General features: G+C 40.9%; 1 long non-coding RNA gene across 1 annotated transcript; it reads right to left on the bottom strand.

Annotated features, from left to right (window-relative positions):
• Nucleotides 1-1415: 1415 nt before the first annotated feature.
• Nucleotides 1416-13103, bottom strand: LOC113010765 (uncharacterized). Its single transcript, XR_013906546.1, has 3 exons — nt 12825-13103; nt 3712-3815; nt 1416-3257 (listed from the first exon to the last, which is right to left on the bottom strand). It is a non-coding gene; the product is annotated as an uncharacterized LOC113010765 (long non-coding RNA).
• Between the last annotated feature and the right edge of the window lie 1291 nt (nt 13104-14394).

Raw genomic sequence — 14394 nt, 5'->3', positions numbered from 1 at the left:
ATCTCACTGATTCTGAGCTGCAGCTTTTATTCCTCTTCGACCAAAAGAAAGTTTCATTTTTGCTGTTTAATAAATTTTTTTTTAATTATGTCAAATTGAAAAACGCATAGCTTGCTGTTTTTCTGTGTTTTATCCTCAGTTACTTTGAAACAGTTACTGAGTCAAAATTGAATTTAATCAAATCGCTTATAGAAATCAGCGATGATACCCAGCCCTAGTGAGTAGCCTAAGCCCAAAAGAAGTGGATGTAGCTGTGGGTAATGAGAAAAGATGAAAAGGTTGATAACACATTATATGCAGTAAATACACTGCCCAAGTGTCCCCTCTCCCCACTGCCTGTCAATAAAGAACTTTGTGTTGACAAGATTGTTAGGTAATCATTTACAAATCTATAATGTCCGCATGGACAGCGTTAACTGATGAGGTTGAAAAATTCAATACTCAAAAGTTTACTCTTCAGCCACCACGCTTCTACCATCTGCTGTTTTTTGTTGTTTTTTTAAAACTAGTTACAGTCAAAGCTGCGCTATGAATTCTGGGATATGTTGGGCGGCGAATGATACACCTGACTCATCCTTCAAGTCCAAGGGAAATGAAGGGCGCATTTCCGGCCACATTTGGAATTGGGACAGCCTTCATCACGTCGCTGTGGTGTAATCAGCCTCCAAATGGGGTCTCAAAATTGTACCAAAAACTCTGTACCTCCCTCCATCCAACCACACACTTCTTTGGGTTTGCCATCAGCCCTGCCTGCCTCAGGGAATCCGGGACTGTGACCAACCACTGCACATGCTCCACTGAGGTATCACTATGAATGACAACATCATCCAGGTAGGAAACAGCATATGCAGTGTGAGCACGCAGCTATCGCTACAGGAAGTGCTGAAAAATGGCCGGGGCTTCAAACAAGCCAAACGGAAGTGTGACGAATTGGTACGAACCACACAGAGTGGAGGAGGCCGTTTTTGTCTTTGGACTCTGCAGACAAGGGAATCTGCCAATCAGCTGCGTTTCAAATTGGTGCTCCATGAGAGTCGTGCACACGGGCAGTTGGGAGAACACATCTGCAAAGCGCTGTTGCAATGCAGGAACATATGCTTTATTGGAATTTGTGAGATGTTATTCACAATGCATCTTAAATACACTCTCTAAAAACGTCATGCCCACAGCACGTTTTTGAGAAAAATCAAATATTTTGGTCCTTGAAGATCATTTCAGAGTTTTTAATGAGCTGCAGGAACCCTGTTCTGTGTGAGTGGAGAACAGCCAAGTCTCCTCCTCTGATAAACCTCCACATGTACCACTGAAAACAGTTAAATTAGTTTGAATCTGAAATCATGGCTCAAACTAGTTGTTCTGAGACCATTTCTTCATTTTCACACCAAACTGTTTAATAAGACAAACTTTACACAGAGTTCATCAAATATAACTAACACTTTAATATTATCAGGATTTCATCATACAAACTTCAAATCAACAGGGAAACAGCTGCAGAACATGTGGATCAAAATGAATTCATTAAAAAAAAACATCATGTGGACTTCAAGGATACAGTAAATACACTAAAGTGAAAGCAGGAGCCGAAAATTTGAAGGAATCTGAATTAAGTAAAAGTAGTCACCTGTGATCTTTAAAATGGTCCTGATGTGTGCTGCTGTTTTTAACTTTCAACATTTCTTTGCTGCCAATGTGAATATGAATGTGTTCTTTGCCTAATTAAATAAAGGTTACACTGACTCACTGCTTCATCTTCAGGTACAAACTGGTATTACATGGAAGTACAGCCCAAAACCAGTTTAGCTTGAGTTTCTTTTTTCTGGACATAAAGTCACAGCAGGTGTTGTTTCAAAGCTGGTGGACAGATTTAGTTCATTTTGGAGGTTTTAAGAGCAACTGCTGTGAAAAGTTTTGGGAGAAAATGATTTAAGAGAAGATTTTACCACAGCAAAAGATTAAATATGAATGTGAATGAAATTTAACTTAGGTAACACATAAAATGAATACAACTGCTAAACACTACTGTGTCCTAAGGGAACAAAGATTAAAATGTAACAGGGATAAAATTTTAGAGAATTAAAATCCCTCAAAGGAAAAATAATAAACTTGATATGCATATCTATACATGCAGCTTCCTAAATGTAACATTCAGAATTATTCACTGCAGCTCCAGAAATCAGAGCTACCTCATCAGATCCAAGTGTGGCATCAGCTGACACTCTTTACAGGAGATTCCATCTGAACTCTGTGGAGCCTGATATCAAGGTTTTTAAGTCTGAGCCTGAAACCAGAAGAGGATCTTTCTCTCTCTTCAGATTCATTGTGATCCAGTGATTTCAGTCCTGCATGATCAGGCTGATGTTTGCACAGAGCAGATAATGAAGTGAATGTTTTTGCACGTTGGTAACAGTGAAACAGTTTATTTACAGTGTGAGATCGTTTGTGTTTGGAGTATGAACTGAGATTCCTGAAGCTCTTGTCACACTGGTCACAGCTGAAGTTCACTTCCATGTGTGTACGTTCATGTTTGTTATGTTTGTTTGGTGTTTTTTCAGCTGATGAGGATATTTAAAAGACTTTCCACACAAGTGACAGTTGTACGCTTTAACTCCACTGTGGATGAGTTTGTGTGTTTTTAAGCTTCCAGCCTGGGTAAAAGACTTTCCACACAACTCACAGCTGTAAGGTTTAACTCCACTGTGGATGAGTTTGTGTGTTTTTAAGTCTCCAGCCTGGGTAAAAGACTTTCCACACAAGTTACATCTGTACGCTTTAACTCCACTGTGGATGAGTTGGTGAGTTTTTAAGTTTCCAGCCTGGGTAAAAGACTTTCCACACAAGTCACAGCTGTAAGGTTTAACTCCACTGTGGATGAGTTGGTGTCTTTTTAAGACTCCAGCCTGGGTAAAAGACTTTCCACACTAGTCACAGGTGTAAATTTTAACTCCACTGTGGATGACTTGGTGTGTTTTTAGGCTTTTAGCCCAGGTAAAAGACTTTCCACACAAGTCACAACTGTTCGCTTTAACTCCACTGTGGATGAGTTGGTGTGTTTTTAGGCTTTTAGCCAGGGTAAAGGACTTTCCACACAACTCACAGCTGTAAGGTTTAACTCCACTGTGGATGACTTGGTGTATTTTTAAGCTTCCAGCTCGGGTAAAATCCTTCCCACACTCATCACAGCTGTAGGTTTTCTCTCCCTTTCTTCTGTGAGGTTTGTCGGCCTCCTGAGAGCGCTGACTTCTTGCTCCATGTTGGTCCTGCAGTGACAGAGATACAAACAGAGGCAGTGAGTGAAATGCAGTCGTGGAACAAACTGAAACTCCCTCCATTGGTGGAATTTAATGTGAGAACAAACACATTGTTGGTGTGTTTCCACCACCTTCTGGTGATAGTATCACATTACAATGATGTGCTACAATGAGAGTTGTAATGAAAATGACATTATTGAAGAAATATTGATCAGCAGAGAAACTCTTTTACTTCAGAAAAAAATCAGAGTTCAACTGATGATATTGTTGTTTCAATATGTGTAGAGAAAATATGATCTTTGTATTTTCTTGTAACTTCTGTGGTTTTTGGTTGTGAATGTAGATTCTGTATATATGGAGGAGCCCAGGATGGAAAAGATAAAGCTGCTGTTAACAGGTTTTTAAAAACCAACAAGCTGTACACACAGTTTCAATAACAGAGTAACTGTGATGTTTTTCTCACCTTTTGTGTTGAAGTCATTGTTTCCTCTGTAGTGGCTGAGCTGAGTCCAAATGGCTGAAATTTATCCTCTGCTGCACCACCACTCTTCTCCTCCTGTTACTCAGCTGGGACACAAAAAGTATATATATATGTATTTTATCCCTGACAAAAAGAAGCAGAGCAAATAAACATGACTAAAGTCCTCAGTGACAACAATACCTATGAAGCTTCAAGGTGAAACCCCAGAAGCAACTACAAAAAGAAAGTCATCAGTTGCCTACAAGAACTTGAAAGGGAAAAACCACTGACCCCCCCTGCACATCACCGCCTTTACCCAGGGGATGCTACACCCTGTCTATATGGACTTCCATAGCTCCACAAAGACGGAGTTCCGATCAGTCTCAATGGTAGCAGTATAAACTCAGCCACCTACAAGATTTCAAGCACCTCATTACCATCCTAGGGGAGCTAGGATGGTAATGAGGACTTTAAAAAACATTTCGAAACTCACTTTGTTAATGTGGAATTCTAAAATTATTTTACAAATGGAGCACGCCCTCCACCTCTACCATTGGTCTGGGGAGAGTTGAAAAATGAACAATCGGGGGAAGGAGTTCCGAGAAAGAAGAAAACTCACCGCATCCAAGCCAAGTTTCCATCAGGAATATAAAATCCAGTCCCGACGAGATATAAAAGTCATTTAGGATGAAAGTCTGCCGATCAGCTGATCACTGATCAGTTTCATGATTGAAGTAGCAACAGGAGAGGGAGGGGGGAGAAGTCGCTCCATATATCGGTTGTTAAGCTTAGTGTGGGAATGCTTTCTTGCTTTCTCCGGGACAGCTTTCTCTGAGATGAAATGCTAGTTTTGCAGCGAGCCTCCAAATGCTCCACCAGACCACCGACAGCTCTCTTACGCCACAGCTGCTCTATCACTTGACGCATGCTGCGCCGATGTGCTATGGTTATGAGCTGGGTTACGCTATGTCACAAGGTTTTGTGAAGTGCTTTTGTGATATTTAAAGGATCGTATTAAATTTTGTATTTCTTTTCAATAACCGATCAAGTAATTTAGGTGAGTATCGGACCAATACGTAATATCGGATCTGTCCATCTCAAATCTCAACTGCAGGGGCAGAATAATCCCCTAGTCTGTGGAAAAACATATCTCAGGGCAGTCTACCCCTGAGATTGAAGCAAGAAGAGGAGAAAGAACGCAGAGAATCACCCAACACGGAAGACACTGAGTGTTACAATTACAACAGAGGTTCTAATTTTAGTACAGAGAGAAGAAGGAGACACAGCTGAAGATGGTTTTGTGGGAGAGCAAAACACACTTTGTCATGGTCCTGGGTCATTTTGACCCAGCGTTTTGTGTTTCCTTGAAGTTCATTTTTGTGCCTTGTGTTTATTCTGATTTTGTACTAGTTTAGGGTTGAACCTAAAGTTTGGTGTATATTCAGCCCTACCGGTGTCTGTCCTTGGTGCTCTGTTCATGTCCACGTGTTGTGTTGTAAATCAGTCTGTGTGTTTCCTGCTTTAATCAATCAATCAATCAATCTTTATTTATAAAGCACTTTTCATACAAAAAAAAATGTAGCACAAAGTGCTTTACATAGTTAAAAGCAGCCCACCCTCCAACTCACTCCCCACACTCTCATTAACATAAATGATGTGAATACACACATATCCCCCCCCCCCCCACACACACACACACACACACACACACACACACGCACACTTAAAGAGTAAAAATTGGGCTGGGCTCGCATGAGCCAAGTGAGGAAACACTATAACAGGGAGCCGTCTGCACCGGGAGCCGGTCACAGACCGCAGCCTCCAGGCTGGGCACACAGCAGGAGGGAGGCCAAGGAGCCCCCCAGCCAGGCTGAGAGGACCCCCAGAAACCCAGCAGCCACAGTCGATCACAGCCCCGGTGCAGAGAGCGCCCTCTGAGGAAACACTGGAGATATGACACAATAGGATATATACAGGGTAAAATGATAAAATAAATAAGAACAGGATACAATATAGATATAAATATAAATATAAATAGAGTAAGAAGATTAAAAAATGAATAAGAATAAAATCAATAAATATTAGGTAAAGTCTAAATTAATAATAGAATAACAGGATAGAATAAATAAGCATAAAATAAATAAACGTTAAGTAAAAGCTAAATTAAAAAGGTGGGTCTTGAGCCTGTTCTTAAAAACATGTACGTTCTCTGCGGCCCTGAGCTCCTCCGGCAGGCTGTTCCACAGACGAGGACCATACCACTGAAAAGCTGCCTCTCCGTGAGTATGTGTCCTGACTTTAGGGACAATCAAAAGGCCAGTACCAGAGGACCTCAGGGTCTGCGAGGGTTCGTATGGTAAAAGCAGATCTGAGAGATAAGGCCCAAGACCATTAAGACATTTAAAAACCAATAAAAGAACTTTAAAATCGATCCTGAAACACACGGGGAGCCAGTGCAGCGATTCTAAAACCAGTGTAATGTGGGCCCGCCCTCTGGTCTTCGTCAGAACACGAGCTGCAGAGTTTTGCAAAAGTTGTAAAGTTGAAATATTCTTCTTAGGAAGACCAGAGAGCAGGGCATTATAGTAATCAATGCGACTGGTAATAAAAGCATGCATCAGCATCTCCGTGTTGGCCCGAGAGAGAATAGGGCGGACTCTGGCTATATTTTTTAGATGATAAAATCCAATTTTGGTTACATGTTTTTAACATGTGGGATAAAACCAAGCTCAGAGTCAAAAATAACACCCAGGTTTTTTACTTGTAGCGAAGGACATAGTGAAAATGCCTCTAATTTAGACAAGAGTTTCTCTCTCTGAGCCTCAGGACCGACGATTAAAACTTCAGTCTTGTCCTGGTTAAGTTGTAAAAAGTTTTCTGCCATCCAAGATCGTATATCTAAGATACAGTTAAAAAGGGCATCCATTGGTCTGGTGTCATCAGGAGACACGGAGATGTACAGCTGCGTGTCATCAGCGTAACTGTGAAAGTTCACTCCATGCCTCCTGATGACACCGCCGAGAGGGAGCATATACAAATTAAAAAGTACAGGGCCTAAAACTGACCTTTGAGGCACACCACATGTCATTCTATGGATCTTAGAGGAGCATGTATCCATACTCACCATAAAAGTTCTGTCAGAGAGATAGGAAGTGAACCAGTTATGTACAGCACCAGAGAGGCCCACCATGTGTTTCAGTCTGTTTAAAAGAATAGCGTGGTCTACTGTATCAAAGGCTGCGCTTAGATCCAGTAGCACCAGGACTGAGAGCTTTTGGGCGTCCCAGTTACATCTAAGATCATTTAAAACCTTTAGGAGAGCAGTCTCTGTGCTGTCGTTCACCCTAAATCCAGACTGGAATATCTCCAGGATCTGTCTATCATTGAGAAAAACAGTAATCTGAGTAAAAACAAGTTTTTCTAAGATTTTACTTAAAAATGGTAAGTTGGATACAGGTCTGTAGTTATTAAAATCATTACAATCCAAATTGCTCTTCTTCAGAAGGGGTCTCACCACCGCCGTTTTAAAGGCAGCAGGGAAGACACCCAACTGAAGAGAGCAATTCATCATGTATAAAAGCTCAGCCTCAAAAAATCCATAAAGTGTTTTAAAGAGTGAAGAAGGGATTGGATCTAAAAGACATGTGGTGGGTCTCACTGTGGAGAAAACTTTCTTAAGGTTCTCAGCATTAACCAGGACAAAGCTGTCCAGTGTCTCCTCAGGTACAATCGAGCCCTCAGATGTGTTTACAAACATATCGCGATTAGATAAAATATCAGATCTGATGGCGCTGAAGGCTCGTGTTCTGGATTTCCTGTTCTATTCTGACGGTCTGTGTCTGTTGTCATTGTGTTCAGCTTGTGTCCTCCAGTCATCATGTGTAATCAGATCAGCTGTTCTTCCCTCCTGTGTGCGATTACCCGATTACCTTGTGTATGTGTGTATGTGTGTGTGTATATATAGTGGGTGTCGGTCTGTGTTCGTTGTCGGCTCATCTGCATTTCATCCGTGTATCTCTGCGTTTTTGGTATCCTCCGTCAGTCTGCGTCTCTCTGCCTTTCACCCCGTGTCCTGAGGATTTCTAGTTGCTCTTTAGTTTTCCCAGTTTAGGTTTCCGTTAGTATGTCTCATGATTCGTTGTCTGTTCCTGCCACTGTCACCTGTAAATAAACTTTCACTCATATCATCAGTCGGCTGTCTGCATTTTGGGTCCTCCTTTTCCTCCACACCACACGGCTCAACCCGCCAACCGTGACACACTTAGCCAGATTAGTGTGTTTAGTATGGGACTGACACTGTAGACCATATTTTAATGGAATAGACGTGGACTACATTGAAGTGGAAACACCAGCTGAATAGTGTGAGTGTAGCCTGAGGCTATGTCCACACTAATGCGTTTTTGTTTGAAAATGTATTGTTCTCTCTCCATTTTGGCATCTGGTCCACACTGAGACGGCGTTTACGCTGGTGGAAAGCGCAGTGGTTTCAAAACGCTCTTGAAAACAAATACATCTGAAAACGGTGGATTTGCGTTGCAGAGTGGAAACGTTCTAAAACGATGACGCATGCTAACCTTATGATGCAGTCATGTGACCAATTAAACTAAGATAGCGGAGGGCATTATACAGCAGTTGTTTTGTTTGCTCTCAATTTTGACAGTCCTATTAAAGATTCATATCAGTCTTTACATGCTCCAGATTTCTTGAAATTATTTAACTCTGAATCACTTTTGCAACTTTTTACTTTTGTGTTACTCACAGCAACAAGTCCACCTCACTGTTAGTCCATTTAAAAAACTGTGCTTTTCCTCAACATTTTGCTGCCACGTTTCAAAGAGCCGGTGTTCTGGGAATCCAGACATACCATCTGGGAGACCTGACATACCATCCTACCCGTTGTTTCAGCACATGCGCCAAACCATCCTACCTTTGTTAATCTGAGCTACAAGCATACTTTAACAGCTAAAATTCGGTGGCGAACCATCCTACCTTTGTCAATAACAGCTAGAAACATACTCTGATGGGTAAAATTAAGTGCCAAACCATGATACCTTTGTGAATGTTACCTACAAGCATACTTTAACGGGTAAAATTAAGTGGCAAACTGTCCTGGCTTTTTGAATATGAGCTACAATCATACTCTGATGGGCAAAGTTAAGTGGCAAAGTGTCATAACTACTTAAATTTGTGCTGGGATTACTCTGTGACAGCAGAAATGTGCATAAACTACTTACGGTAGGAAGTTTTGCCAAAGTAGGATTGTTTGTCAGAACACCAGAAAGTAAATAAGCAGCAGACAGAAATGAGGCAGGTCAAATCTTCTTGCGTTTCACACATGCGCAGTACTGGCACGTAGGAGTGGGTGATATAAACGATATACGATAGAAACTATATAAATTTGCTAACATAGCTGTGTCTGTTGCCATCACGTAGCACAACATTATATACCAGGTAGTCCAACTTCAGTAACCCTGCAAACGCCACTGCTGTTTAGTTTTCTGTCTTCATTTATGTTGGAAGTGGTAGCAGAGCTGTACGTTTTAATTAGTTTCAAAAATCTCTCAGTCAGAACATGGTATGAAATGTTTAGGTGGAAACTAGCGAGCTAACTTCCTGTTAACTTCTAACTCTGTTAAATTTAATAAATTCTGTTTTCATGGATGTAAAACTTAATTGTTACACCCGATAAAGCAGCAATGCTGATGATTTAATTAAAGACGAAAGAATTTAGACCGTTTTTAACTCTTAGTGTTCTTTTGACTTTGGGACCTGAAGCGGACGGAGTTTTGGACCCAGATTACTCCGCGAAGCTCCTCACTATGGCAGCCGTAATGCTCTGACAATCCATCAAGCAGTGCGGCTTACCAAAGTTGTACTAAAACATTTTTTAACAGATTTCTGCAGCCCAAATCGGTTCGAGGTCAGTAAGCAAAACCAGAATTCACACATTAGGCACACTCTCAATTTTTGAGAAAATTAAAGGATTTTAAGTGTGCCTTATAGTGTGGAAAATACGTTATACAGAAGAAAAGAATATATCGTGATATATATCGTTAATGCACATGCTTCAAATGATATCGCGATATGAATTTTAGGCCATATCGCCCAGCCCTACTGGCAAGTAAGGATTTTTGGCCATTTCAATGTGGACGCGCAACGCTGTGAAAACAACTGAAAATGCTAGTGTGGACACGAAATGTTTTCAGAAGAGAACGCCGTTTTCCAATCTATCCGAGCTAGTGTGGACGCAGCCTCACTCAATAAACTATGAACAGATACCGAGGAGAGCAGCAGAAGACCTCATCCAGGAGCTGTTGGAGTACGATTCTTTTTGATGGTAGCAATCAGGCGGAGACTTTTACTGCATTTAACCTTCAGTTACTCTTTATATAGTTAGGTAGGACTCAGACCATGTTTCTTTTTAGCAGAAAAACATCACACCCAGGTAACCTGCAGTGTTGAAAACGTCTTTTCCGACGATGTTTGCTACTCTACAATCTGTCCTACTCTGTAGTAAAATCAGCCACATCTGACCGTCCTGTTGCTCCCATTGAAATGTTGTAGAGCCATTTTTGGGAGCATTTCAAGTTGCTATACATCAATACAACCACTACAGCCTAAATTTTAATAATATGCTTGCATTAAGAGCATAGCAATTACATAAATTGCAAAAAAGTGCAATAAACTACAAAGAAATTGAAAATCGTATTTGATTTTTTAAGATATATTTCTAGTTAGAGAAATTTAAGAGGCTTATCCCTCAAAATTGAAAATACAAAAAAGTTGCACAAAATAGTTTCCCACCACGGGAAATTTTTTTTAAGTGTCTTCATAGTTTTATTTTTGAAATACACCAATTTCTATACACTGCAGGAAAAACGAAAATAAATATTATAATGCAAATTTGCAAAAAAGCAGCATATGCATCAAAATAAACTATTTCCAGCAGTGCAATATGAGTCCTAAGCATCCCAGAAACGACACAGAAAGCCATAAAGTCAAAGATAACTTTTAAAAACACCAGCATAAGCTCATGAGGCCTTGATGGTAAAAAACTACATTTCCGCAAAATGACATCACTTCCGGTTTCAGGCAGGTCATGCGATAGTTCGTGCTGATGGACGTAGGAAGTGTTACGAACAGCTGATCGGATCGGCAAAGCGTGTTTCTGGAATATTATGTTTTTGTTGCTGCAAGTGCTTTTTATGCAGTTTTTGCAAAGCTATATGTGAAAGGAAACTGTGACCTAGGACAAGCTGATGGCATAAGATGTAAGTACAACTCCTCCGGTTTCATATGCAAAAAAAATTATTGCGCTAGCTTACGTGGTTGCAGAGCTACCGGGATTTAAAAATAGTTACGCAAAACAGAGCGCGCCCGCTCCGACCGGCTCTAAAGGGTTAAACTCTCTTAAATTAACTTCCAATAAAAAAGGTTTATCATTGATAGAAATTCATTCAGAAATGTTTAACGAATGAGCTGTCACAACTTTCAAGTACAAAGTTGTTATGAAGTCTGTCACATTCCCCCCTTTTTTTTCTTTTGTTAGCCTTTATTTATTTATCCTTCTTATTTCATTGTACTGTATATTGTTACTCTTATTTGCCTTGTATGTCTACTGTACAAACTGAACTGGAATGAGTGACTGTTCGCTTTATAATTTCAATAAAGTTTGGGGAAAAAAAAAACAACCTCTTCGGCCGCTCCCTTCTGCCGTATTTTGCGGCAAAATTATCCACACCCACCGCCGCGCTATGAATTGTGGGATATATGGGACCACGAAGCGTGCACCGGACCACGCTTGATATTTGGGGAAATCGACGGTGCATTTGGAGTATTGTCCCAATTTGAAGTACACTTCGAATTGGGACAGCCGTCGTCGCGTGGCGGTGAGGTAATGGTACTTAAAATGCGTACTTCAAGGGTGCAGACCCTGAATTGGGACACAGCCTCTATCCAATTGTTCAGTCTGACGTCACTAGCAGTGTCTGGACCTAAACTCCGCTGCAGGTCCATATATCAAACGATTACTATGGCATTACTGAGAGTTGAAAAACTGTCTAAAGTCTTTCATCTTTAATAAAATGATCAGCGTTCTGCTCTACCAGGTGTAACAATTGAGTTTAACATCCAGGCATCTATGAAAACGGAATTTATGACATTTAATGGAGTTAGAAGTTAGCAGGGAGTAAGCTCGCTAGCTTCTATCTAAATACAATATAGCATGTCCTGACTGCGGGGTTTTGGAAACAAATTAAAACGTACAGCTCTGCTATCACTTCCAACATAAATGAAGACGGGAAACTAAACAGCAGTGACGTTTGTAGGGTTACTGAAGTTTGGCTAGCTGGTGTATAATGATGTGCTACGTGACCGCTAGCGACACAGCTATGTTAGCATAATATAAACAAGCTAACTTTTTTTTCCACTCAATAAAAGTTAACGTGAGTGTTCTCGGTGGTCATGAACAAATGTAATCGCATGGCAGGATGTTGTAAAGGGACCAAACTTCAGCCAGGAGAACAACTGAGATAATCCATCCACAATACGAGGTTAGTCCTTCATATACTGCTGCATGGGATGGGCTGTAGCTACATCCTAAGGTTTTAAAAACTGAGCTTAAATAAATGATTAGCGGTAATGAAAGCCGAGGGAGGTCAACAGTGATCACTGACTGTTTTAGGAGCTTTTTGAGATCAAATAGAAGAAAATACAAAACATTAAACAGGTTAACAACACAAAAGCCATATTAAACGCAGACTACTTTAGGCCCGGAAGTAGGATTCGTCGCGTCATCACTGAACAACCGGATTATTCACCATGGGTTGCCCTCCCCCAGGCTTGTACCTGTGGCTTCCTGTCCTGGGGGTGGGGGTTGACTGTTCTTGGTGGGGGTTGGTTGTTCTCCTGCCCTGCAGCCCATCCTTTTGTTCATATTCCAAGACTAATTTTCTATATGTATTCTTACCCCCTAGCAACCGCCATTTCATAATGTTCCAAGCAATTACAAACTCTACAGTCTGTCTAACTCCAGTGTATATCAAGCAATCTATTATTCTGAACAGAGCTAAACTCAACATAAACTGAACCCACATTAAAGTTAGCTCGGTGCTTACCTTTAGATGAGCCCACAAAAAGCCGAGAGAAACTCCGTGATGAAGGTGGAAGTCTTTCCAAACACAGGAAACAGATCAGGGAGCAGAGACCCACGTGGTTCACGCTGATCTAAACTGCAATCCAGGAGACAAGGGTGTGCAGATCGATGCAGGTATCGATCCAAACGTTGATAGTGGTATATGTTCCTGTAAGTTCACTACTTTACTCACGTTTCATGAAAAAGCAGCTCTCTCTGCTGGACTCCACTCCTGCACAGACACTTTGCTCCGCCCCCTTTTCCCGGCTCTGCTGTGATTTGTGGCTGTGCGGTCACATGACTCAGTGTCACAAGGTAACCACGTGGAGTGTTATTTCAAAATTAGCGCCAATCTCCTTTCTAGTGATGGTAAATTTGATTCTTTTTACTGAATCGAGTTTGAATGAGTCACTCACCAAAGCGAAACGAATTTTTGAGTCATTTGATTCACTGAGTCAGTTGACCAGAGAGTGCAAAAATGTACATTTTCACTCAAACTTAATTTGTTTCTCTTTTCATGTAAATCCTACTGCTAAGATGAGTGATTCTAAAACAAAAAAACTATTTTATAGAGCAAAAAAGAGCAAAACATTTCTAAAATTAAGCAATTTCCTATCAAAATTTCTTAATAAACATTTATTTTGTTTATTTTTATTTTATTAGTATTTTCCTTAAATGTGTCAAATATATATTTTCTCATCTAAATGTCCACTGAGCTGTGAGCCAGTGGGCGGTAATGCGCCTTAACATTGGTTGCCAACCAAGAAGAAGAAAAAGCTGTGAGCCAGGAGGGAGGGGGTGAGCGAGTCCTGAGTGATTCGCTTATGCTTACGATTCAGCACAGGAGGGAGGGGCTTAGTGAGTCCTGAGTGATTCGCTTACGCTTACGATTCAGCACAGGAGGGAGGGGGTTAGTGAGTCCTGAGTGATTTGCTTACCCTACGATTCAGCACAGGAAGGGAGGGGATGAGTAGCTCAAATGTGCTGTTAGCATGTTAGCAGAGCGATGCTACTGTGAACTGAGGAGCTATTGTCTTGATGTGAGCTTCTACTCAGGGGTTTTTCTTCCAGTTCAGAGCAGAAATTATTTTGTTAAGATACTGGATGTTGTGTTTTTCTCCACAATTTTAATTATAAGCTAGATATATTGCTGCTAACAGCAACAGAGATGAGTCAGTTGGGCTTGTGAATCATGATTCATGAGTCAGTAAAGTGATTCTCGAGTATTGAACAATTCGTTCATGATTCGCGCATCACTACTCCTTTCCCTAAACTCTTTCCTTGGCCTTGAGCAAAACGTCATCGTGAGAGGGAGAATTGCTAAGGACTCAGGGAAAGAGAGGAGCGATGCTGAGAATTAGAACAGCCTTTTTTTAGTAGTGCACACAGCTAACTCTCTCTGCTGAATATGTAAAAAAATAAAAGTGTTACTGTGTTACATGCCTAAATGTTGCTCATGGTCTGATGAGAAATAATGTTTTCTATGAAAAGGGAAAAAAAACCCAACAACGCTTGGACACTGCTATCATGTGGTGCCTACACAAACGCAAAGC

Source organism: Astatotilapia calliptera, chromosome 3 (genome assembly GCF_964374335.1).
Source record: "Astatotilapia calliptera chromosome 3, fAstCal68.1, whole genome shotgun sequence".
Classification (NCBI taxonomy): domain Eukaryota; kingdom Metazoa; phylum Chordata; class Actinopteri; order Cichliformes; family Cichlidae; genus Astatotilapia; species Astatotilapia calliptera.
Note: the sequence above shows the minus strand (reverse complement) of the source record. Positions and strands in the feature narration are given on the sequence as shown.